Consider the following 24,806-nt stretch of genomic DNA (forward strand, 5'->3'; position numbering starts at 1 on the left):
GGACTGACTTATTTCACCTGCGCAGTATAGCTGGCTAAGATCCTCTCTCAGAGTAATGCTAAGAAACTGGTAAGCTTCATTATTTTGGTAGATTTTTACTTTTGCGAATGCTTGTTAATGCTCATCTTCTCAATCTCATGATGTTACAGTATCTTTATTTCTTATTTCAAATTAGCCATAATGGAATGTCATGAATGGACTTTATGCTTCTTATGTGAGTCCGCCCTACAAATTAAAAGCATTAGTTCCCTGTTCATCATTCAAACTGAGAAACAATCCTGAAATATTGCAATCATGTTACAAATAAGATGTAGATAACATCCAGGAGCTGAAAACATTGTAGTTTATATGGACATTCTAAATGGAATGTGCATGTGTTTTCTCAATTAAAAAAAGGCATTTTAAAAATGTGTTTATTTCGGATACAAAGTGTGATCTCACTTGTGTCTTAGGATAGATTTATTTGTATGACTCTAAGGTACTTCCATGCCAAAGGGGACCTTTGCATCATGACTTGAAGTCAAAAGTCGCTTAACCTCCCTACTATATTACAGTAAAATGTGTGAAAAAAGAAGAATGTATTTCTATTCTTCAGTGTATTGCATCCTTTGTGTGTTTCTGTGTATGTGTTGTGCTAGTTTCTGCTCCCCCACCACAAATCAACAAAACAAAATAATAATGAACAACACACTTGGTTCGAGGATAGTTTGTTGTGCGACACTTGTGGCTTTGGTTTTGTCTGCATGTTAAGACTACACACAGGTTCAGTCAACACTTTGTTGTTACGCTGCCCCTTGAACTTCAGGTTTTCTCTCTTACATCTCTTCCCGTGGTTCCTTGCTCCTGAGGGAGAACGTGTTGTGCTTAGTTAATGCTGAGGTGGATGAACTGAACAACAGGTGAGATTTGTTTTGAGACCATATTTTCAAAGGTGGGAGCCATGTGTAGGTATGTACCTGTCTGTCTGTGGTGATGTAGGTTTGTATATGGCCAACTGTGTTTGTACAGTATATGAATGTATGTAGCTTATACATCTGTTTCTGTTCTGTTGAGATTCATGGTTCAGGTATGATCAACTCCTCCTCTTCTTCACCTCCAGGTGTCGCTGTCACAGCTGCAGCAGCTTCTGCTTCACTTCCTGTCTCGTCTCAGGTGTGTGACATCAACAGACAACCTGAAGATCACCTGAGAACTACGAGAACTTCGCTCCAAGTCTCTGTAAGTGCGATAAAACTTTCACTAAACTGACGAGAAAAGTTTATGAAGAAGTTTTCATGTCAGGAATAAGATTTAATTTCTTGACCTTTAGATCAGTGTCTAATGAGAAATGATTGATTTGATTAGAAACATGTTGAAATGTCCTCAGAATGAACCAGACACTGTGTAGTCTGTCATTTAACTTCATGTATGGAAACAAAACACAGGTCTGAATATTCATTCATGTATGTATGTATGTACACGTATATGTACGTATATATATTTGATACAAGTATGTGTGATGATATTATGAAGCCTTAATCTTGTTTGTCCCTAAGAGACACACAACAGTCCACCACAGAGCACAGTTCACTGACAAAGGACAAGTGTAAAGTTTCCAGAGGTTTATTTGACATTAATGTAGAAAAGAAGCAGGAGAGTAAATGAAGACAGACAGAGACGCAGCAGCAGCCTCCATGTTCATCATCTCTGTCTCTTGTGACACAGACAGTCCCCGTGAGGACAAGCAGATCCGATGGAGTCTTCAGGACCTGGACGGAGCTGCAGGGAAAAGAGGAGAGGTGAGGACCAGACCAGACTTTGTGCTCTAACAGTATGTGGAGATGTATGTTAGTGTGTTCATGCAGACAGGCTGGATTGTTGACTTTGTACCTTTGTCTTAGTGGCCACAGAACTAGATCATATGATTACAGTTTATTTCACTTTGTAGTAAAAGAGTAAAAACTACAGCCCCTTCATGTAAAACTCTTTATATTTGCATCAATACTTTTTCTCCAGCTAACAGTGTTTAATATTTTTTATCTGCATAGTGTCAGTGTGAGAATTATAATAAGAAAGTGTTTGTCAACTTTATTCATGTTTTCAACTAACCAGGTGTAATTCTATGCTCTGACCAGCAGCTGGAGCCAGGAGTGACCACCTCAATGTTTCTGGAGAAAACACAATGTAAGTGTGATTTGTAGCTGAAGTGTTGCAGCTCAAACATTTCTAAATGTCAGGATGAGTGTGACTAAATGTTTTTTGTGTATGTGTTGTCCCAGGTGCAGAGTCAGAGGTGTTTGTGAACATCACACTGAAGATGAAGCAGGAGGAGCTGACTGACTGTCTGCACAGCAGTAGGGGAGAGTGGGGTAAAGTGAGACACTTTTTACATTTGCTCCCCTCTAAGCGAGCTAAAATGATTTATCAGTACAATTGACACATTTCCCATTAATTCAGGATGTTTCCTAGCAATGGAAATGATCAGAATGTATTCAGGATGAAGGACAGTGAAAATATGATTGTTTTAAAAAAAAGTGGTCTTGTGTCTCACTTTACCCCAGCTCGGGTAAACTGAGACAAACCGGAGAAATCAATGGGGTAAACTGATCCACTTACTTTTTCCACTCTGAAACTACCATAACAACACATGTTGTAACAGCTAGAGTCCTGACAGCTAGCTTGACAACCACACTCCCCAGAACTAATATCGGACTAGTAACAGAATCATGGGGATTGGTCAATTAAGCACTTTTTTTCCTAAACACAAAGTGACTCAAGAACAAAATCAAATACAACACAGAATGTTTTAATTAACATTCAAATGACAGATAGAACCAGTTAGATAGTCTGGAGGTCAGATTGTAGGACCCGACAATTGTGACCATTTTGATCAAAAGTCCTCTTGTATGTGGGGGGAGCCGACAAAGTGGAATGTGACTAAAATTGAATGTAACCAATAAAGAAGTGAGGTGACTGAGAGCACATAGCATAACAAAGCAGTGTGGCTACAGATCATGTTTGATCACGCGAGATTTCTGGCTTGGGGGACGAAATTCTAGTGTAAATCTTTGTGTGTGGTGTGCTCATAGTCTCACTCATGGATTTATTATAATACATCCATGGTCTCACTTTACCCCAACACCCCCATTTTAGAAAAAACGACCTCTCTTAGAAATTCAGGCTAATTTTCAGCCAGCATCATCACATGGTTTTCAGGGGTGGAAAGTAACGAGTTACATTTACTCAAGTTACTGTAATTAAGTAGCTTTTTGGTGTACTTGTACTTTTTTGAGTAATTTTTAAAATCAGTACTTTTACTTTTACTTGAGTACATATTGTTGGAAGAAATTTACTTAGTTACATTTTAAATAGCTTAAGTTACAAAGTAAAAAATATATAACTCTGTGTGGGTTGTCAAAAGTAGCTACGCTGCTGCCGCCTCGATTTCTCTCCCTTCACAGACGCACACAGCAGCAGGCAGGTCATCTATGCAGGCAGGTACACCCCTCTCCCCCCCCTCACCGCTACGTGGGTTTGTGCATAACAGGGCTCGTCGCTATGTTGTCGTCTTAATATTAGCCATTAGCCGCAGCTAGCGGTTAAAAGCTGACGTTAATGATTAAAGACAACGTTATCAGGCATGTCCATCTATTCGGCTACGTTTATGGTGACCCTGCCAGACACACCGGGGCTGAAGGCCGGACCGGCGGTCCGTTGAGTTAAATGTAGGAGCCCAGTCAGATCCATGGCCATGCTCAAAAGAACAGACAAGCAGCCCACTGCTTCAGAGCAGTTACAGTAAAGAGGCAAGAGAGAGAGAACCTACAGTAAACCCCCCCTCCCCCCCCTCCTCCTCCTCCTTGAGAGCAGACAGGAAAGACAGTAAAAAAACAGGTGTGTGTGAGTGAAAGAGGGAGAGAGAGATTTTTCTTTTCTTTTTTTATCCGCATTGAAAATGGTATTGAGTATCGAATATTTTCCTTAATATCAATATTGAGTTGAAAATTTTAGTATCATGATCATGATCGTGACAACCTTAGTGCCAGTAACTGTAACTGTCCATCTGATTGGCTCTGGACAACTGCAGTGTCAGAAGGTCAGAATCAAGTTGGTGCCACAGGAGCTAAAAGATGATGGAGACCAGTGTATCGATGGAGAAGGGACACATTTGAAACACAGAGACATGCACGGAGAATGTGAGGCCAATCTCTGGCCATTATACCCCCCCCCCCAAAAAAAAAAAAAAAAAAGTAACTAAGTAACTTTTACTCTGAGTAAATTTTAAATGAACTACTTTTTACTTTTACTTGAGTAGATTTTTACACCAGTACTTTTACTTTTACTTGAGTAAAATTTCATCAAGGTAACTGTACTTTTACTTGAGTAGATTTTTTTGGTACTCTTTCCACCCCTGATGGTTTTATGTGTTGGTAGTTCATCATCATGTATCATATACGTTTTTTTACGTGAATCAATTTGCTTTGGCACAACAGTTGATTAAGTTGACAGCAAGAAAATTTACTTTTACATACAAAAATCATATTTTTGTGAAAACAACATGTTTTCCACAGCATCATGAGGTCCTCTTCTTCATGGCCATGGGGAAATGGAAGGGGCTTGAAAACATAATGTTCAGATGACCATAAATGTGTTCCGTTTTCTAGATACAGGGGGTGTCTCACATTACCTCACTCTCCCCTAAGAGCATTTCTTTATTTGTCATTAATGCTAGTTTGTTTTCTGGGGTTCCCTCATTGATGTGTAGCCATGTGTGTATTCAGTAGCTTTATATACAACCAGCTAATTGTAACTGTACATACTAAAGCTATGGTCAGCAATACATGTGTTTGTTTTGTGTCGTATGCATGCATCTTTGCCTTATTGCTCACTTGCTCATGTATTTCTTGAACGTATCTGACTCATTTACTCCAGATGTCTTCAATTTGATGCTCAACGAGGTGACGTCCTCCTGCTTCTCCATTGGCCGAGCACAGGTGTCTGCACTCCCGTGACCAACTAACGATCATCAATGGTAAGTGAGTTTGCTCACTTTTATTCAATATGTCTTTTACTTCAGGTTTTGGTTTTATTCATTGGATCGTGTGTTTGTTTCACTCTAATCTTTGTCTCTTGTGTAAGTGTTGAACCCTGAGCTGACTGGCTACAGCGACCATGTGCTTGTACTGCTGCCACCGCTACTTGGTAAGAAACACTCAAGGCATACACAGAGAAATCTTTATTTACTTCACAACACACATAGTCACAGTTGCCTCCATCTTGTTCAGTCTGAAAGACAAAGGACACATTCAGCAGGTAGTCCTGTCTAACACTGCTTGTCCATGTTCTCTCTCTTTCAGGAGCTGCTGTCCACCACCGAGTCCAGAAGAACTTCACCACCTGGTTCAAAGAAGACATTGAAGACTCAACAATGTTTGTCAACCTTGATCCATCTTTGGTTTGTGTTGGCAGAGTACTCTTGATTGTCTCATTTCTAGTCAAAACTAATCTCTTTCCACTTAAAATAAGACTCATCACCTAAAAATGTACATGTTTGTAGATAATTTTCACTTGTTTCAAACAAATTTTCACTTGAAATAAAAATCTGCCAATGAAAGCAGGTTTTGTTTGTGAGGAAGAAAAACTTGCTCCACTATCAGATTTTTTTTTACTTATTTCAAGTGAAAATATGCTTGGAATAAGTAAAAAGGTGTCTACAAACAAGCTACTTTTTGTGATGTTTCTTGTTTTAAGTATAATAAGATTAGTTTTGACTAGAAGTTACATTTTGACTAGAAATAAGACAAATATTTTTGGTAAGATGAGTTTTTGCAGTGTGGCCTTGTCTACAAGATAGCTGACTTACCCAGTCAAGCACATGGCAGACTCCACTGCCAACACAAACCAGAAATGGATCAAGGTTAAACACAATGTAAAGTTGTTTGAAAATGAAATAAAAGTACAAAATAAAAACCAAACCTGAAGTTAAAGACATAAGGCGCTGTGCTCCATGGCTCCATCTCAAAGTCGCGTTGGGTAGGTCGCATCTTCTAACTGGTGCACCAGCGAACTGAATGACTATTTGTAGGACACTGCTCCTCTGGTCGCTGCGGCTGCTCATCAGGACCAGAGTGCAGACACCTGTGCTCGGCCAATGGGGAAGCAGCTCTGCCTTCCTGGAGGACATCACCTCGTTAAGCACCAAACTGGAGATATCTGGAGTAAATGAGTCTGTGACAGTCATTGAGGTGGTCACTCCTGGCTCCAGCTGCTGATTTGGCGCCGTCTGCTGGTCAAAGCATAGAATTACACTATGTTAGTTTTAAATGACAGAAAACCTGCAGTTTACATTTTAAACATTAATAAAGTTGACAAACACTTTCTTATTCTAATTCTCACACTGACATTTACATTTATGTCAAATAAACCTCTGGAAACTTTACACTTGTCTTTTGTCAGTGAACTGGGCTCTGTGGTGGACTGTTGTGTGTCTCTTAGGGACAAACAAGATTAAGGCTTCATAATATCAACACACACCTGTATCAAACTATACCTGTATCAAACTATAGAGTCAAACAGCATAGATCAGCATGATGCACTGATCTAAAAAGCATGAGACACTGATCTAAAAAGTCTAGAAATTATGACCAGAAGAGATGGTGAAGATCTTCTGGAGCCTGTTTACTTTTTATCAATGCATTTATTTGTATTTTTATATAAATAAATGGTAATTATTTACTCTTTGTATATTTATACTTTTATATATTGTTCTTCCCCTGGCACAACAGCATTGTTATGTACACAAGTGTTAATAAAGTTTAAAAAAAAAATTACAAGAAAGGGTGTTTAATTTCTTAATTCTTCTGTCTTTCATTGTGTTACTGAGATCGGCTCTATCTCTAGATCTCTAGATGTCTAGCCGGAAAAGGAGTCAAACTAGCTATAAAGTCAAACAGCATAGATCAGCATGATGCTGATCTGTGCTGTTTGACTCTATAGCTAGTTTGTTCTCATGTTGCTGGAAAAGGTTGAGGGGTCTGTTGGCCCCTGAACACCAGGATCCTCTCACGATCAGCACTCCCAGTTTTTTTTTTTTTTTTTTTTTTTTTTTTTTTTTTTTTCCATCACCCGCTTGTGGTCCAATGGATATGCACCCTGCCTGTCAACGCAGTGGTCGCTGGTTCGAGACCACGCAGTTTTCATCATCATCATCATCCTGCTCCAAAACAATCTTATCAACAAAGACCAACCAAACATGTCAATGAAGGTCAATGAAGGAGACTGTCATAACTATTCACTCATTCATCTTCATGAGATAACTCCATCTCTTCAGCTCAACATTCAATCACTCTGCAGTACAAAGTCCACATGTTCACACCTGGAGCTGTTGGTGGTCTGGTGGCACAGAGGGTTTACTCATGTTATTCAATGTGGAGATTGTGGGTTCAAGTCTATGTGCTGCTTTTGGTTTGTATATGGTGTTGTGCAGCCGTACGAGTCACTACACAAGTTCCAACACATCAAGAACCATATCCAGTGGTTAGGGCAGTGGATCGGCTACTTACCTGTAAACACAAACGTTGCTTGTTCAAAGCCACGCACAGCTTTTGTTATGTATGTTGTTGTGCAGCCGTACGAGTCAGTACGAGTTCCAACACATCTCATCTCAGATCTACCGCTGGTGTAGTGGATCTCCCTCTGGCTTTGAACGCAAGAGATTGTGGGTTCAAGTCCTGGTGTTGGCTTCTTGGTTTTCTCCTCAAGTTTCTTTGTATGTGCTGCTTTGACGATGTCAGATACACTATGACCAATGTCTCTGTCACACTGATTAATGGTTGAGTGGGTTGCGCTGCCGCTTTGGGTGCAGCAGATTGCGGGTTCGATCCCCAGGGGCGACAGAGAGAGATTTTCTCCTTAAGTTTCTTTGTAGCTGCTCTGACGATGTCAAATACACTATGACCAGTGGATTGTCCCCGGGGCTCGGTGGTCGAGTGTGTTGCGTTACCGCTTTGGGTAGCGAAGGCCACGGGTTCGAGCCCCAGTGGGAGCAGTCCCCTCCCCTCCCCCCCACCACGATGGTGGGTCACAAGAAGACCGGACAAGGGCGTTACCGACTGACCTGACCGGTCCCGACCCGACCGGACCAGACTGGTCCTAACCCGACTTATGTCTCGTTCGTCTCTGTGTTGTGTTGTTCGTCCGTCTGAATGAATGTGGGTAGATAGGTCATAAAATAGGAACTAAAAGTAAGGAATAAAGTAGAAAATAAAAAAGTAATGATAAGTAACTAAAAGTAGTGTAGGTAAATAAAAAAAACTAAAGTAAGAAGTATTATTGTATTTTTAAGTAATAAAGTCAATAAAATCCCACTTATTTACTCACTTCTCATGCATCTCTTTAACCGGCCTTCTTCTTCTCTCACTGACCCCGCTGGGGATCGAACCCGTGGTCTGCTGTGCCCCAAGCAGCTGCGCAACCCACTGTACCATTAATCGGTGTGACAGAGCCATTGGTCATAGTGTATTTGACATCGTCAAAGCAGCACATACAAAGAAACTTAAGGAGGAAACCAAGAAGCCAACACCAGGGATCGAACCAACGATCTCTTGAGTCTAAAGCCAGGAGGATATCCACTACACCAGCGGTGGATCTGAGACCAGATGTGTTACTGACTCGTACTGTGACACAGATTGAATGTTGAGCTAAAGAGATGACGTCCTCCAGGAAGGCGGAGCTGCTTCTCCATTGGCCGAGCACAGGTGTCTGCACTCCCGTCCTGACGATCAACTGCATCAACCAGAGGAGCAGTGTCCTACAAATAGTCATTCTGCACTGGAGCGTCAGCGGAAGCGTCAGGGAATGCGACTTTGCTCAAAGAACAGGCATCTTACACTTAAGGTTTTTATTCATTTGATAGTGTTTGTTTCACTCATCTTTGTCTCTTTTGCAGGTTTTCAACCCTGAGCTGACTGGCTACCATGTGCTTCTACTGCCACCTCTACTTGGTAAGAAACACTCGAAGCATACAGAAATCTTTACTTACTTCCCCATGCACATAGTCACAGTTGCCTCCATCTTGTTCAGTCTGAAAGACAAAGGACACATTCAACATGAGTTGCAGGCGGAAGCCTCAGGAAATGCGACTTTGCTCAAAGACCAGGCATCTTACACTTAAGGTTTTTATTCATTTGATAGTGTTTGTTTCACTCTATCTTTGTCTCTTTTGCAGGTTTTCAAGCCTGAGCTGACTGGCTACCATGTGCTTCTACTGCCACCTCTACTTGGTAAGAAACACTCACGGCATACTGTTGAATACACACAGCAGCTTTAATTACTTCCACAAGACGCATACCATGTTGTTCAGTCTGAAAGACAAAGGACACATTCAGCATGAGTTGCAGGTAGTCCTGTCTAACACTGCTTGTCCATGTTGTCTCTTTCAGGAGCTGCTGTCCACCATTGAGTCCAGAAGAACTTCACCACCTGTTCAAAGAAGACATTGAAGACTCAACAATGTTAATCGTGTGGAAATGCTTGTCAGCCTAGATCCATCCCTGGTTTGTGCCATGTGCTTCACTGGGTGAGTCGGCCATCTTGTAGACCAGGCCATGTGGCTGCAGGTGTTTGTTTCAACCAAGAGCACTTTTGACTGAGTCAAGTCTGGTGTACTGCTGCTTGGTTGGAACAAACACCTGCAGCCACATGGCCTGGTCTACAAGCGTCAGGGAATGCGACTTTGCTCAAAGACCAGGCATCTTACATCTTTTACTTCAGGTTTTTATTCATTTGATAGTGTTTGTTTCACTCATCTTTGTCTCTTTTGCAGGTTTTCAACCCTGAGCTGACTGGCTACCATGTGCTTCTACTACTGCCACCTCTACTTGGTAAGAAACACTCAAAGCATACACAAATCTTTACTTCCCCATGCACATAGTCACACAGTTGCCTCCATCTTGTTCAGTCTGAAAGACAAAGGACACATTCAACATGAGTTGCAGGCGGAAGCGTCATGAAATGCAATTTTGCTCAAAGACCAGGCATCTTACATCTTTTACTAAGGTTTTTATTCATTTAATGGTGTTTGTTTCACTCTATCTTTGTCTCTTTTGCAGGTTTTCAACCCTGAGCTGACTGGCTACCATGTACTTATACGACTGCCACCTCTACTTGGTAAGAAACACTCACGGCATACTGTTGAATATACACACAGCAATCTTTACTTACTTCCACAAGACACATAGTCACAGTTGCCTCCATCTTGTTCAGTCTGAAAGACAAAGGACACATTCAGCATGAGTTGCAGGTAGTCCTGTCTAACACTGATTGTCCATGTTCTCTCTTTCAGGAGCTGCTGTCCACCATTGAGTCCAGAAGAACTTCACCACCTGGTTCAAAGAAGACATTGAAGACTCAACAATGTTAATATCCATCTCTGGTTTGTGCCATGTGCTTCACTGGGTGAGTCGGCCATCTTGTAGACCAGGCCATGTGGCTGCAGGTGTTTGTTTCAACCAAGAGCACTTTTGACTGAGTCAAGTCTGGTGTACTGCTGCTTGGTTGGAACGAAGACCTGCAGCCACATGGCCTGGTCTACAAGATGGCCGACTCACCCAGTGAAGCACATGGCACAAACCAATGGGATCAAGGTTAAACAATGTAAAGTTGTTGTAAATGAAAATAAGTACAAAATAAAAACCATATATAAAAAACCTTCTTTGTGATTAATGTAGCTTGTTTTTCTGTGGTTCACCTCATTAGTATAGGTTTGTCTATGGCCTTTGTAACTGTACATACTAAAGCTATGGTCAACAATACATGTGTTTTAAAGTTTTGTATCCAATTTATTGCATCTTGCCTTATTGATTATATACTCATTTACTCAAGATGTCTCTAATTTGACACTCCAACGAGGTGACGTCCTCCAGGTTACTTATTTTCATTTACAAACAACTTTACATTGTTTAACCTTGATCCCATCGGTTTGTGCCATGTGCTTCACTGGGTGAGTCGGCCATCTTGTAGACCAGGCCATGTGGCTGTAGGTCTTTGTTCCAACCAAGCAGCAGTACACCAGACTTGACTCAGTCAAAGTGCTCTTGGTTGAAACAAACACCTGGTCTACAAGATGGCCGACTCACCCAGTGAAGCACATGGCACAAACCAGGGATGGGATCAAGGTTAACCAATGTAAAGTTGTTTGTAAATGAAAAAAGTACAAAATAAAAACCAAACCTGAAGTAAAGACGTAAGATCCATGGCCCTCCTGGAGTACGTCACCTCATGGGAGTGTCAAATACATAAACAATAAAACAAGCAATAAGGCAAGATGCAATAAATTGTTTATATACACTGCTCAAAGAAATAAAGGGAACACTTAAACAACACATCTTAGATCTCAATTAATGAAATATTGCAGTTTAAAATCGTCATTCAATATATAACATAAAATGATCAATGTAAATCAAAATTATCACCCCAGGTTGATTTCACACGGGTGTGATATACTTGGAGTTACAATGTGTTGTTTAAGTGTTCCCTTTATTTTTTTGAGCAGTGTATATAAAAGATACAAAACTTTAAATTTAAAACACATGTATTGTTGACCATAACTTTAGTATGTACAGTTACAATCAGGTCATATACAAACCTATATATACACTAATGAGGTGAACTCCAGAAAAACAAACTAGCATTAATGAGAAATAAAGAAATGCTCTTACTGCTGTGCAGACAGTCAGTCAGCTCCTCCTGCTTCATCTTCAGTGTGATGTTCACAAACACCTCTGACTCTCCACCTGGGACAACACATACACAAAAAACATTTAGTCACACTCATCCTGACATTTAGAAATGTTTGAGCTGCAACACTTCAGCTACAAATCACACTTACATTGTGTTTTCTCCAGAAACATTGAGGTGGTCACTCCTGGCTCCAGATGGTGGTTTGGCGCCATCTGCTGGTCAAAGCATAGAATTACACCTTTAGTTTTAAATCACAGAAAACATTACATTGAAAACATTAATAAAGTTGACAAACACTTTCTTATTATAATTTGCACACTGACACTATGCGGATAAAAAACTAATATTAAAGATTGTAGGCTGGAGAAAAAAAATTGCAGCAAATATTGTGTTAAAAATAAAGAGTTTTACATAAAGTGGCTGTAGTTTTTACTTTTTACTACAATGTAAAACAACAACAATAACACACAATCTAGTTCTGGTAGATAACTAGAGTGGCCACCCATTCTGTGGCCAGTGGCCACTCCAAAACAAAAAGCACAAAGCAACCAATCCAGCCTGTCTGCATCAACACACTAACATACATCTCCACATTGTTAGAGCACAAAGTCTGGTCTGGTCCTCACCTCTCCTCCTTCACACTCAATAAAAACCACATCAGACAACACAGTTTGTAACTAAATAAAGCCACGCGCGCTGTCTCCATATACTCCACAGGAAATTAAGTAAAGAAAACACAGAGAAGTGAGGTCTATGTATGAGAGTGGAAAAGTACAAGACACGTATAAGCAAAGTGTAGCCTAAATAAGATACTCCTGAGACTGGATCACAGGAGGACAGCTAGATAGACATTTAATACACTGCTCAAAAAAATAAAGGGAACACTTAAACAACACATTGTAACTCCAAGTATATCACACCTGTGTGAAATCAACCTGGGATTATAATTTTGATTTACATTGATCATTTTTATGTTATTTTGTTCTCAACACACTCTACTATATATTGACAACAGACCCAACAGGCATGACGTGCATGCTGCTGATTCTGTGAAACTGAATCATTTACTGAAAGGGGCGTGTTCAAAAAAATAGCAGTGCCAGGTTCAATTATTGAAGTCATTGATTATGTGAAAAAAAAAATAGGTGTTAAACAGGTGGCCCTTATTCAAGGATCAAGGCAACTGATGCTACATATGCTGGCTGTGCATTTGTCCTTGAAAAACAGAGTAAAATGGGTTGTTCAAGACACTGTTAAGAAGAAGAGCATTCTTTGATTAAGAAATTAATAAAAGAGGGGAAAACCTATAAAGAAGTGCAGAAAATGATAGGCTGAAAAGCTAAAATGATATCAAACGCTTTAAAATGGCAGCCAAAACCAGAAAGGCGAGGAAGAAAAAGAAAAACGACTATTCGAAGGGATCGGAGAATAACCAAAATGGCAAAGGTTCAGCCAATGATCAGCTCCAGGAGGATCAAAGAAGATCTAAGATTGCCTGTGAGTACTGTAACAATCAGACAACGTCTATGTGAAGCCAAGCTACCACCAAGAAGCCCCCGCAAAGTCCCATTGAAAAAAATACATGTAATGAAGCGGTTACAATTTGCCAAATAACACATTGACTGGCCTAAAAAGAAATGGCGTAATATTTTGTGGACTGATGAGAGTAAGATTGTTCTTTTTGGGTCTGAGGGCCACAGACAGTTTGTCAGACGTCCTGCAAACACTGAATTCAAGCCACAGTACACAGTGAAGACCCCCCCACCCCACAAGCATGGTGGTGCAAGCATCATGATATGGGGATGTTTCTTGTACTATGGTGTTGGTCCTATTTATCACATACCAGGGATCATGGATCAGTTTGAGTATAGAATACTGGAAGTAGTCATGTTGCCGTATACTGAAGAGGAAATGACCCCAAACAAGACGATGACCCCAAACACACCAGCAAGCATGTAAAGAAAGATGTCAACACTGCTATTTTTTTGAACATTATATTTCTTGACTTTCTGTAAAATATTATCAAATTAAATAACTTTTTCCAATTTTCTTGGTTTGAAATAGAATGTGCAGTGTCCCCAATGCAGTTGTGTTCCAATTTACAATTTATTTGAAGAATTTTGAGGTTTACTCACCTTTTTTAACACACTGCTATTATTATGAACATAAGTTCTGACATCAAAACACTAAAGCAACTTTATAAGACACGACAACATGTTTCACCAACACATCCAGCTAGTGATTGGAGCAAAATGAAGCGGAAGTGTCGGCGGGCTGCAGCTTCAGCGGTGCTTCACTTTCGGGGCAACAACTGTGTCAAAGTGGTTCAGTGCTTCAGAAAGCTTCGGTTTCACCACCACTACATCCAGCTCTTTACAACACTTTAGTTCACACATTTACATTGGTCATAAACTGAGCTAAACAGACACAGCTGAAAGCTAACACTGCTGTTGCTATGGACACGGAGCGGCTTATAACGTCTCTTTCTACGTGTTCACGTCTCTGTAGCTCTTCGACCAACTTTTCTTTTCATTTGTGAAGGTTTTATCGCACTTACAGTGACTTTTAGCGAAGTTCTCGTAGACTCCGGTGGTCGGTTGTCTGCTTACTCCATGGAGCCATGCTTCCTTAACCGGAAGTGGTTGAAGCTGCAGCTTCAACAGCGCCGCCTGGTGGTGAGGAGCAGCTGATGACCCAGCTGTGTGGACCAGGACCGATCACATGGATAAAAACAGGATACATTAACTGGAACAGAAACAAATACAAAGTATCCCTGCTGGTGTTTCCATGTTAGCCTATTTAAAAGCACAATAGGACAGAACCCAACATTATCTATATATGTGCTTTATTTCAAGAAGAAGTTGTATCAGTTCCGTGTGTAGTCAGTCACTTATTGGAATAACTAACTCTAATTCAGTAAACAACCTTGACTGGAAGAACCAGCTAGATATATGATAAATAATAGAATAAAAGTATCGTTCAAAATAATCCACAGAATTAATTTACCCTTCTAAAGTCTTCTTTTCACAACGTTTTAAAAATGTCACTGATACAAGTTGCTCTTTTTGTTTGGGATGCCGGGTTCGATCCCCAGGGGGGGCAGTGAGAGATGAAGAAGGCTGGTTACAGTGATGCATGAGAAGTGAGTAAATAAGTGGGATTTCATTTACTTTATTACTTAATAATACAATAATAGTTAATAATAGTTCTTACTTTAGTTTTTTTTAGGGACACATAAGTCGGGTCGGGACCGGTTGGGTCAGGTCATTAGTCGGTAACGCTCTTGTCCGGCCTTCTTCTGTCCGACCGTTGGGGCTTGGTACCCATCGTCGTGGTGGTGGGGAGGGGAGGGGAGGGGACTGCTCCCACTGGGGCTCGCCACTGGGGCTCGAACCCGTGATCTTCGCTTAAGGAGAAAACCAAGGAGGCAACACCAGGTATAGAACCAGTGATCTCTTGAGTCCATAGCCAGAGCAAGACCCACTACACCAGCGCTGGATCTGAGATGAGATGTGTTGGAACTTGTACTGACTCGTACGGCTGCACAACAACATACATAACAAAAGCTGTGCATGGCTTCGAACACGCAACATCTGTGTTGACAGGCAAGTGACCAATCCACTGCCCCAACCACTGGATGTGGTTCCTGATGTGTTGGAACTTGTACTGACTCGTACTGTTGCACAGCACCACATATAAACCATGCACAAAGCAAAAGCAGCACATGGACTTCATCCTGCGACCTTCACGTTGAATAACATGAGTAAACCCACTGCGCCACCAGGTCACCAACAGCTCCAGGTGTGAACATGTGGACTTTGTACTGCAGAGTGATTGAATGTTGAGCTGAAGAGATGGAGTTATCTCATGAAGATGAATAAGTGAATAGTTATGACAGTCTCCTTCATTGACATGTTTGGTTGGTCTTTGTTGATGAGATTGTTTTGGAGCAGGATGATGATGATGATGATGATGAAAACTGTGCGTGGGCGCAAACCAACAACCACTGCATTGACAGGCAGGGTTCATGGTCCGTGTACGTTTCGTTAGTTTGATTTTTCCTTTAAACCGAACTGTCAGAAAACGAAAGTCAGCTGGTAATTTGGTTTTCCGTTTCAAACCAAAATCCAAAAAACCACAATTCAGGCTGGTTTTTTCGTTTTTTGGTTTTTGGTTTTAAAACGAAAAAACGAGGAAACCAAAATCAAATTACGGTAAAATTTTGATTGTCTTTTTGTTTTTGATCTTAAACAACACATTAACGCCGATGACAGACCGGAAGTGTCGGAACTTCAAAATAAAAGCCCAGTGAATTGCGTTATAGCCACAGACTGTAGATGAATGGCCTATAAAATCTTTTTTTTCTTTGTAAATGTTGTGTTTTGAGCACATGGGTACATTTTCACAGCTGTGCTTATTTTTACACATAGTGAAGCTGATCGTTAACTCATCTTCCTCATGTACTGTTCTCCTCGCTGCGCTGGGTCTCTGTCTCCGTTGCGCTGTAGCGCTTAGCTTCCACTCAGTCAGATCATTTTCACAGCGGACTTCTGTGACGGCTCCACCATGTCATGAGACAAACATGCAAGAAGTAGCGCAGTTTATTGTGTTTCACCGGCGAGGAGCTGTCATTACGCGCGACCATTACGCACGGCGATTCCCCTCATCTAAGCTGCCAATAGAGTGCCCTGTGCCGGGAAGGGAGCCTGATGAAATCCCGGACTGTAGCCGAGGTCTGGGACTGGATCTCATGTGACTGAAAAGAGTAGAAAAGAACCATAAAGGGGCCGCTGCCACCTGCCAAATATGCCCGGGGTTGGAGATCTCAGGGTCGGGTTGAGTCTCTGAGAAGAGCTGGTCTATCACCCAGCCCCATGCAGCATTATTCCATAAGGTGGCGAACGTTACTGCAGCAGATCGTAATATAGCTATATTCCTCAAATAACAAAACAATCAGCCGGTATTCAATTAATAGCCGGGTCTCATATAATGGCGTTCAAGCCATAAAAAAAAATAAATAAATAAATAAATTAAAAACTATCTGCCACCGCCTGGGACAAACTGAGGAGGAAATGTTCAGAAACTCTTAGTGGACTGTCTGTGAAGACTGACTGGAGTGAAGCTGACCTCATGTGAAAATGCTCTGACTGACCTGGGAGCGAAGCGCTGCAGCGTGCGCAACGGACAGACCGAGGCACGTGAGGAAGATGAACTAATGATGAGCTTGGCCGCTAATGTGTAAAAAATAAACACAAAAAAAAAGAAAAAAGAAGATTTCATAGGCTATTTATAGGTTACAGTACAGTCTATGGCTATAACTCAATTCACTGGGCTTTTATTTTGAAGTTCAGACACTGCCAGGCTGTCATCGGCGTTAATGCGGGAGTGAAGCTGACCTCACCCTCTCAGAAAGGGACAGCCTGTCCGGAGCCCGGTTGGGACCGGAGACGGGCCGCAGAACACGCTGTGAAAATGATCTGACTGAATGGAAGCGAAGCGAAGCGCTACAGCAGCGGAGACAGAGACCCAGCACAGCGAGGAGAGCAGTACATGAGGAAGATGAACTAATTAATGATCAGCTTGTCGCTCATGTGTAAAAAATAAACACAGCTGTGAAAATGTATCCATGTGCTCAAAACACAACATTTACAAAGAAAAAAAAAGATTTTATAGGCCATTCATCTACAGTCTGTGGCTATAACGCAATTCACTGGGCTTTTATTTTGAAGTTCCGACACTTCCGGTCTGTCATCAGCGTTAATGTGTTGTTCAAAAACAAAAAGACAATCAAAATTTTACCGTAATTTGATTTTGGTTTCCTCGTTTTTTCGTTTTAAAAACAAAAAAACAAAAAACAAAAAAACAGCCTGAATTTTGGTTTTTTGGTTTTTGGTTTGAAACGGAAAACCAAATTACCAGCTGACTTTCGTTTTCTGACAGTTCGGTTTAAAGGAAAAATCAAACTAACGAAACGTACACGGACCGTTCATATCCATTGGACCACAACTCCATGACACAAAAAAAAAACAAAAAAAACTGGGAGTGCTGATCGTGAGAGGATCCTGGTGTTCAGGGACCGACAGACCCCTCAACCTTTTCCAGCATCATGAGAACAAACTAGCTATAGCTATATTGACTCCTTGTCCGGCTAGAGATCTAGAGATCTAGAGATCTAGAGATCTAGAGATAGAGCCTATCTCAGTAACACAATGTAAGACAGAAGAATTAAGAAATTAAATAACACCCTTTCTTATAATTGGTGATTGGTATTTGTAGCTAGGACTGTCCTGATGGGTTGTGTGTGTGTGTGGAATCAGTAGCAGGTCCACACAGCTGGCTGATCAACTTTTTTTTTTTTTTTTTTTTTTTTTTTACTTTATTAACACTTGTGTACATAACAATACTGTTAGGGGAAGAGCAATATATAAAAGTATAAATATACAAAGAGTAAATAATTACCATTTATGTATATAACAATTAAAATAAATGCATTGATTAAAAAGTAAACAGGCTCCAGAAGATCTTCACCATCTCTTCTGGTCATAATTTCTAGACTTTTAGATCAGTGTCTAATGAGAAATGATTGATTTGATTAGAAACATGTTGTTAGCCTGGTCTGGAGCCTGGTCTGGAGCAGGCTAGCTGCAGAGAATAAATCACCATAGTAACTTGACCAGGATAAAGGTATCCAGCTTTCGAACAACCGACTTGAGGCTTAATTCACCCAGGATAACCAACATGTCCCGGCTTAATCCCTTATCTAGGTTTCGAACAAGACGCTGTTTTAATGTGTGTTTGCAGTGAGCTGCAGTTCTCCAAAGTCACCACAGGGTGGCGATCAAGAGCCACTGTCCTGTTATATCAGGTTCTCAACAGTTTTATATGGAAGAAAATTAATAGTAGACTGAAATATAAACATAAATCACACCTCACAGCTGCTGCTATTGGAGCTTATCAATGTTTAATATATATATATATATATATATAATATATAAGAAATTAAATGTCTCAGCATGTTGTCATATCGTGTAGTGTTTGAATGTAGGATAGGATGATCTTTCATTTTAAATCCCTGAATCCTTGCTCTTCCTGTTTGAATGTGTTAAACATTTAATTTAATGAAGTTAAAGTTTTATCTCTTCAATAAATCTTTATTGACAAAGGCAGTTATTAATGAACAAGTCAGCGAGGGGCCAGCGGGGGCATATTCAAATAAATACAGTGAATAAAAAGCATAAATTAAATGTTTTGACAGCTTTCTTATGATTTGAGTCACAGGCTGCATCAGTTTCCCTCTGGGATTGACACAAAAATAGACAGGAAGCAGAAAAGAAGCGCACTTTTATTGAGAAAACCGTGTGGTGCAGTACCGCTGTTTCACCGCCAGAGGGCAGCATACAGAGTAAAGACAGACACAATATAGCATGGATGTACTTCCGGAACTCTTTCAAAATAAAATAAAAATGACGACCGCGGCGGGCTGTGGCTTTACCTCAACTTTGTCCAGTGAAATGAGTGATTTGTAGCCGTGGTGATGGTGCTGGGGGGTCCCGGGGGGGTACAGCTGTCCGAGCAAGAGAGCCAGAAGTTGGATTGGTCCCGGGGAGCGCAGCTGTCCGAGGATGAGACCCGGGAGTTGGAGCTGCTTTACGTTGCTATCGGTTGATATCCGCTGAAATGTGAGAACGTTACGACCGTATCACATTCTGCCAGGGTTAAATAAATAAAGCGTCTACTTCTGAAGCTGTTCCTCGTCTAAAACACTCTGTGAAAGGTCACAGTACTTATCGTTACCTGACCGTAAAGTTAGGGCGGTCGAAGTTATTTTTTATTTAGAAAGCGAGTGGCGACTTCCGCTTGTGGCCTTATGTAACTTCTCTAGCTTGACGCTACGGTGCGATGCAGTTCCCCGTTGTGACCAGCAGAGGGCAGCAGACACAACGTGTTTCAATGGGTTGGATGAATTGTCTTTTTAAATCCCTGAATTCTTGATCTTCTTTTTTAAATGTATCAACAGACATTTAATTTTATGATTTAAAAAAAAATCTCTTCAATAAATCTTTATTGACAATAATAATTTCAGTACAAAGGCAGTTATTAATGTAGGCTCAAGCTGACAGCTGCAGGGAGGAAGGATACTACTACGAATATGAACAAATTACTGTATTAATCCCCAAATCATGTACGTATATCAATATGTATAATACTGTACACTGCTATATATCACTCTAGATGATTATTAATGCTGTAAACAACTGTGCACAGCTGTTAATTAACTGCAGTAAAGCCCAGAAGACGCTGTTTTAATGTGTGTTTGCAGTGAGCTGCAGTTCTCTAAAGTCACCACAGGGGGGCGATCAAGAGCCACTGTCCTGTTATATCAGCTTCTCAACAGTTTTATATGGAAGAAAATTAATAGTAGACTGAAATATAAACATAAATCACACCTCACAGCTGCTGCTATTGGATCTTGTCAATGTTGAAAAATATATATTATATCTCACACACACCCAAAGAAAGAAATTAAATGTCTCAGCATGTTGTCATATCGTGTAGTGTTTGAATGTAGGATAGGATGATCTTTCATTTTAAATCCCTGAATCCTTGCTCTTTCTGTTTGAATGTGTCAACAAACATTTAATTTAATGAAGTTTTCTTCTTTTTATCTCTTCAATAAATCTTTATTGACAAAGGCAGTTATTAATGAACAAGTCAGCGAGGGCCAGCGGGGGCATATTCAAATAAATACAGTGAATAAAAAGCATAAATTAAATGTTTTGACAGCTTTCTTATGATTAGAGTCACAGGCTGCATCAGTTTCCCTCTGGGATTGACACAAAAACAGGCAGGAAGCAGAAAAGAAGCGCACTTTTATTGAGAAAACCGTGTGGTGCAGTACCGCTGTTTCGCCGCCAGAGGGCAGCATACAGAGTAAAGACAGACACAATATAGCATGGATGTACTTCCGGAACTCTTTCAAAATAAAATAAAAATGACGACCGCGGCGGGCTGTGGCTTTACCTCAACTTTGTCCAGTGAAATGAGTGATTTGTAGCCGTGGTGATGGTGCTGGGGGGTCCCGGGGGGGTACAGCTGTCCGAGCAAGAGAGCCAGAAGTTGGATTGGTCCCGGGGAGCGCAGCTGTCCGAGGATGAGACCCGGGAGTTGGAGCTGCTAACGGGCTGTTGCTATCGGTTGATATCCGCTGAAATGTGAGAACGTTACGACCGTATCACATTCTTCCAGGGTTAAATAAATAAAGCGTCTACTTCTGAAGCTGTTCCTCGTCTAAAACACTCTGTGAAAGGTCACAGTACTTATCGTTACCTGACCGTAAAGTTAGGGCGGTCGAAGTTATTTTTTATTTAGAAAGCGAGTGGCGACTTCCGCTTGTGGCCTTATGTAACTTCTCTAGCTTGACGCTACGGTGCGATGCAGTTCCCCGTTGTGACCAGCAGAGGGCAGCAGACACAACGTGTTTCAATGGGTTGGATGAATTGTCTTTTTAAATCCCTGAATTCTTGACCTTCTTTTTTAAATGTATCAACAGACATTTAATTTTATGATTTAAAAAAAAATCTCTTCAATAAATCTTTATTGACAATAATAATTTCAGTACAAAGGCAGTTATTAATGTAGGCTCAAGCTGACAGCTGCAGGGAGAATATGAACAAATTACTGTATTAATCCCCAAATCATGTACGTATATCAATATGTATAATACTGTGCACTGCTATATATCACTCTAGATGATTATTAATACTGTAAATAACTGTGCACAGCTGTTAATTAACTGCAGTAAAGCCCAGAAGACGCTGTTTTAATGTGTGTTTGCAGTGAGCTGCAGTTCTCTAAAGTCACCACAGGGTGGCGATCAAGAGCCACTGTCCTGTTATATCAGCTTCTCAACAGTTTTATATGGAAGAAATTAATAGTAGACTGAAATATAAACATAAATCACACCTCACAGCTGCTGCTATTGGATCTTGTCAATGTTGAAAAATATATATTATATCTCACACACACCCAAAGAAAGAAATTAAATGTCTCAGCATGTTGTCATATCGTGTAGTGTTTGAATGTAGGATAGGATGATCTTTCATTTTAAATCCCTGAATCCTTGCTCTTCCTGTTTGAATGTGTCAACATACATTTAATTTAATGAAGTGTTCTTCTTTTTATCTCTTCAATAAATCTTTATTGACAAAGGCAGTTAGTCAGCGAGGGGCCAGCGGGGGCATATTCAAATAAATACAGTGAATAAAAAGCATAAATTAAATGTTTTGACAGCTTTCTTATGATTTGAGTCACAGGTTGTTTGATGCACTCATCAGTTTCCCTCTGGAATTGATACAAAAACAGGCAGGAAGCAGAAAAGAAGCGCACTTTTATTGAGAAAACCGTGTGGTGCAGTACCGCTGTTTCACCGCCAGAGGGCAGAATACAGAGTAAAGACAGACACAATATAGCATGGATGTACTTCCGGAACTCTTTCAAAATAAAATCAAAATGACGACCGCGGCGGGCTGTGGCTTTACCTCAACTTTGTCCAGTGAAATGAGTGATTTGTAGCCGTGGTGGTGGTGCTGGGGGGTCCCGGGGGGGTACAGCTGTCCGAGCAAGAGAGCCAGAAGTTGGACTGGTCCTGGGGAGCGCAGCTGTCCGAGGATGAGACCCGGGAGTTGGAGCTGCTAACGGGCTATGTTGCTACCGGTTGATATCCGCTGAAATTTGAGCACGTTACGACCGTATCACATTCTGCCAGGGTTCAATAAATAAAGTGTCTACTTCTGAAGCTGTTCCTCGTCTAAAACACTCTGTGAAAGGTCGCAGTATTTATCGTTACCTGACCGTAAAGTTAGGACGGCCAAAGTTATATTTTATTTAGAAAGCGAGTGGCGACTTCCGCTTGTGGCCTTATGTAACTTCTCTAGCTTGACGCTACGGTGCGATGCAGTTCCCCGTTGTGACCAGCAGAGGGCAGCAGACACAACGTGTTCCAATGGGTTGGATGAATTGTATTTTTTAAATCCCTGAATTCTTGATCTTTTTTTTAAATGTATCAACAGACATTTAATTTTATGATTATTTTTTTTAATCTCTTCAATAAATCTTTATTGACAATAATAATTTCAGTACAAAGGCAGTTATTAATGTAGGCTCAAACTGACAGCTGCAGGGAGGAAAGATACTACTACGAATATGAACAAATTACTGTATTAATCCCCAAATCATGTACGTATATCAATATATATAATACTGTACACTGCTATGTATCACTCTAGATGATTATTAATACTAGATATTGTATTTAGGAACGAGTTGGAGTCAGGGATGAGCAGTGGTCCAGGTAGTGTCGAGGTGAAGTCATCAGCTGCCATACATCACAGCAAGGGTCAGTGGGATCCTCAGCTCAGCCCAAGGCCTACTACGTCTCCAGTTTCATTCTCTGCTCAGTGGAGTTGATGTGAGATACGGTCAACCTTTTAAAGAGATAGCACAAGGGTTTTGTCAGTTTTGTCAGGACTACAGATGGAAATTAGTGGCTCCGCTAAATCTGGTGCAGCCATCTTTTTATTGTCTCAATAATTAATGTCACTGCACACTGTCCTTTTTAAATAAATAAATGAAAAAATAAATCAAGTCAGTCACTACATACATTAGTGTTAAGACATGACTGACCTCAATGAGATTCAATCACAGCTCGTATGGAGCCGTATTTCACTCTTCTATTTCCAGGTGCAATTAGAGGACTTTTATTTTATTCCATAATAGCAATGAAAGCCAATTGTTTCCAGCTTCAGATGGTGTCTCACAAACACCTCTGAGGTGGAAGAAGCTTTATTGGGAAGACAATGACGCCATCTTAGATTCCAACACAGGCTGAGTTATCAAAGAGACATTAGTCAGAACTTCACCAGTGGACAGACAGCAGCTCTGTGGGTCTTTATGGGATTTATTGACCATAAGAAAGACAAAATCAAGAATTTTAAAATGATAATTACAGATGCAGGACTCATTCACCACAAAATAATCAAGTTAAACAGGAAAATAATACTAATATTATTAATTTGGCCAATTTCATAACACATAACAGAATAGCTGCAGTCCCTGTTAAAATCCTGAGTCCATATCAAGAAACAAACAAAACAACAAAAAATTTCAAGACAAAACCTGAGCTTTTGTTTACATCAATACATAAATGTCAAATGATCAATCACAGAGCCATACTCAGGAACAAATAAGTCAAAATGTTTGAGGAGATTAACAACGCACCACATAAAGACCCTGTCCCTCTAATAAACGTTACATGTACACATTTCAATAAACATCTTCATTAAAAGTAAAACCTCTATGATGATAAAATACATAAAAAGTACCCAGTAAACAGTACACAATACGAGTACCGTACAGATTCAGACTGAATTCACATGGTCATGTTGAACAGTCTGACAGCAGAGGAGATAAAAGACTCAGACCAACGTTTACTCTGACGAGCTGGCTGGGCACAATGAGGCCCTGAAGGCAACAGTGAGAATTCATTTGCTAAAATATACTAAAAAATACTGTGACTTCCTCACGACCTGCTGCTCCCACAGAGAAGATACATCTCTGTGTTTCATCTTGGAGCAGGTTTTCACAACCCTGTTAAGACTGTTCCTGTCCTTGACTAATCTAACAATTGTGGCAGTTGCATTAGTTTGTTTGAATTAAAAGTGAAGCTTCTTGGACAGAGGAGCAGCGCTGCCTGGAGGCTCTGTCGCCTAACGTGTGTACAGAAATCACCACTTTTACATCAATAAATGCATGTTTTATAATGAACCGATCAGTCTGCATTCAATTTTCTTTTCTTTTAAGTTATATAACATCGCAGCATTTTTAATTTGTAATTTCCTAGTAGTTGCGCTTCCTGTTGTAAACAACACGCATATACGCAGTAATCAGAAACTGGGATACTGTATTTATCATGTATACAGGGATACTGAATAACCAGGTTTCTCTAATTTCATGTAAACACCATACAGCGAATTTGATCAAAAAATGGGGTACTTAAAAAACCTGATTAAAACCGATCTACTCAGGTTGTT

General features: G+C 40.5%; 2 long non-coding RNA genes across 2 annotated transcripts; one reads left to right on the forward strand and one right to left on the reverse strand.

The window, feature by feature from the left end:
- Positions 1-8,863: 8,863 nt before the first annotated feature.
- Positions 8,864-9,667, forward strand: LOC146990562 (uncharacterized). The gene is made up of 3 exons (XR_015037466.1): positions 8,864-8,981; positions 9,206-9,260; positions 9,420-9,667. It is a non-coding gene; the product is annotated as an uncharacterized LOC146990562 (long non-coding RNA).
- A 530-nt stretch (positions 9,668-10,197) lies between these two features.
- LOC146990563 (uncharacterized) lies at positions 10,198-11,935 on the reverse strand. Its single transcript, XR_015037468.1, has 3 exons — positions 11,867-11,935; positions 11,697-11,771; positions 10,198-10,361 (listed from the first exon to the last, which is right to left on the reverse strand). It is a non-coding gene; the product is annotated as an uncharacterized LOC146990563 (long non-coding RNA).
- Between the last annotated feature and the right edge of the window lie 12,871 nt (positions 11,936-24,806).

The sequence above is a fragment of the Trachurus japonicus genome, chromosome 2 (assembly GCF_045865225.1).
Source record: "Trachurus japonicus isolate A0001 chromosome 2, Traja_1.0".
Classification (NCBI taxonomy): Eukaryota; Metazoa; Chordata; class Actinopteri; order Carangiformes; family Carangidae; genus Trachurus; species Trachurus japonicus.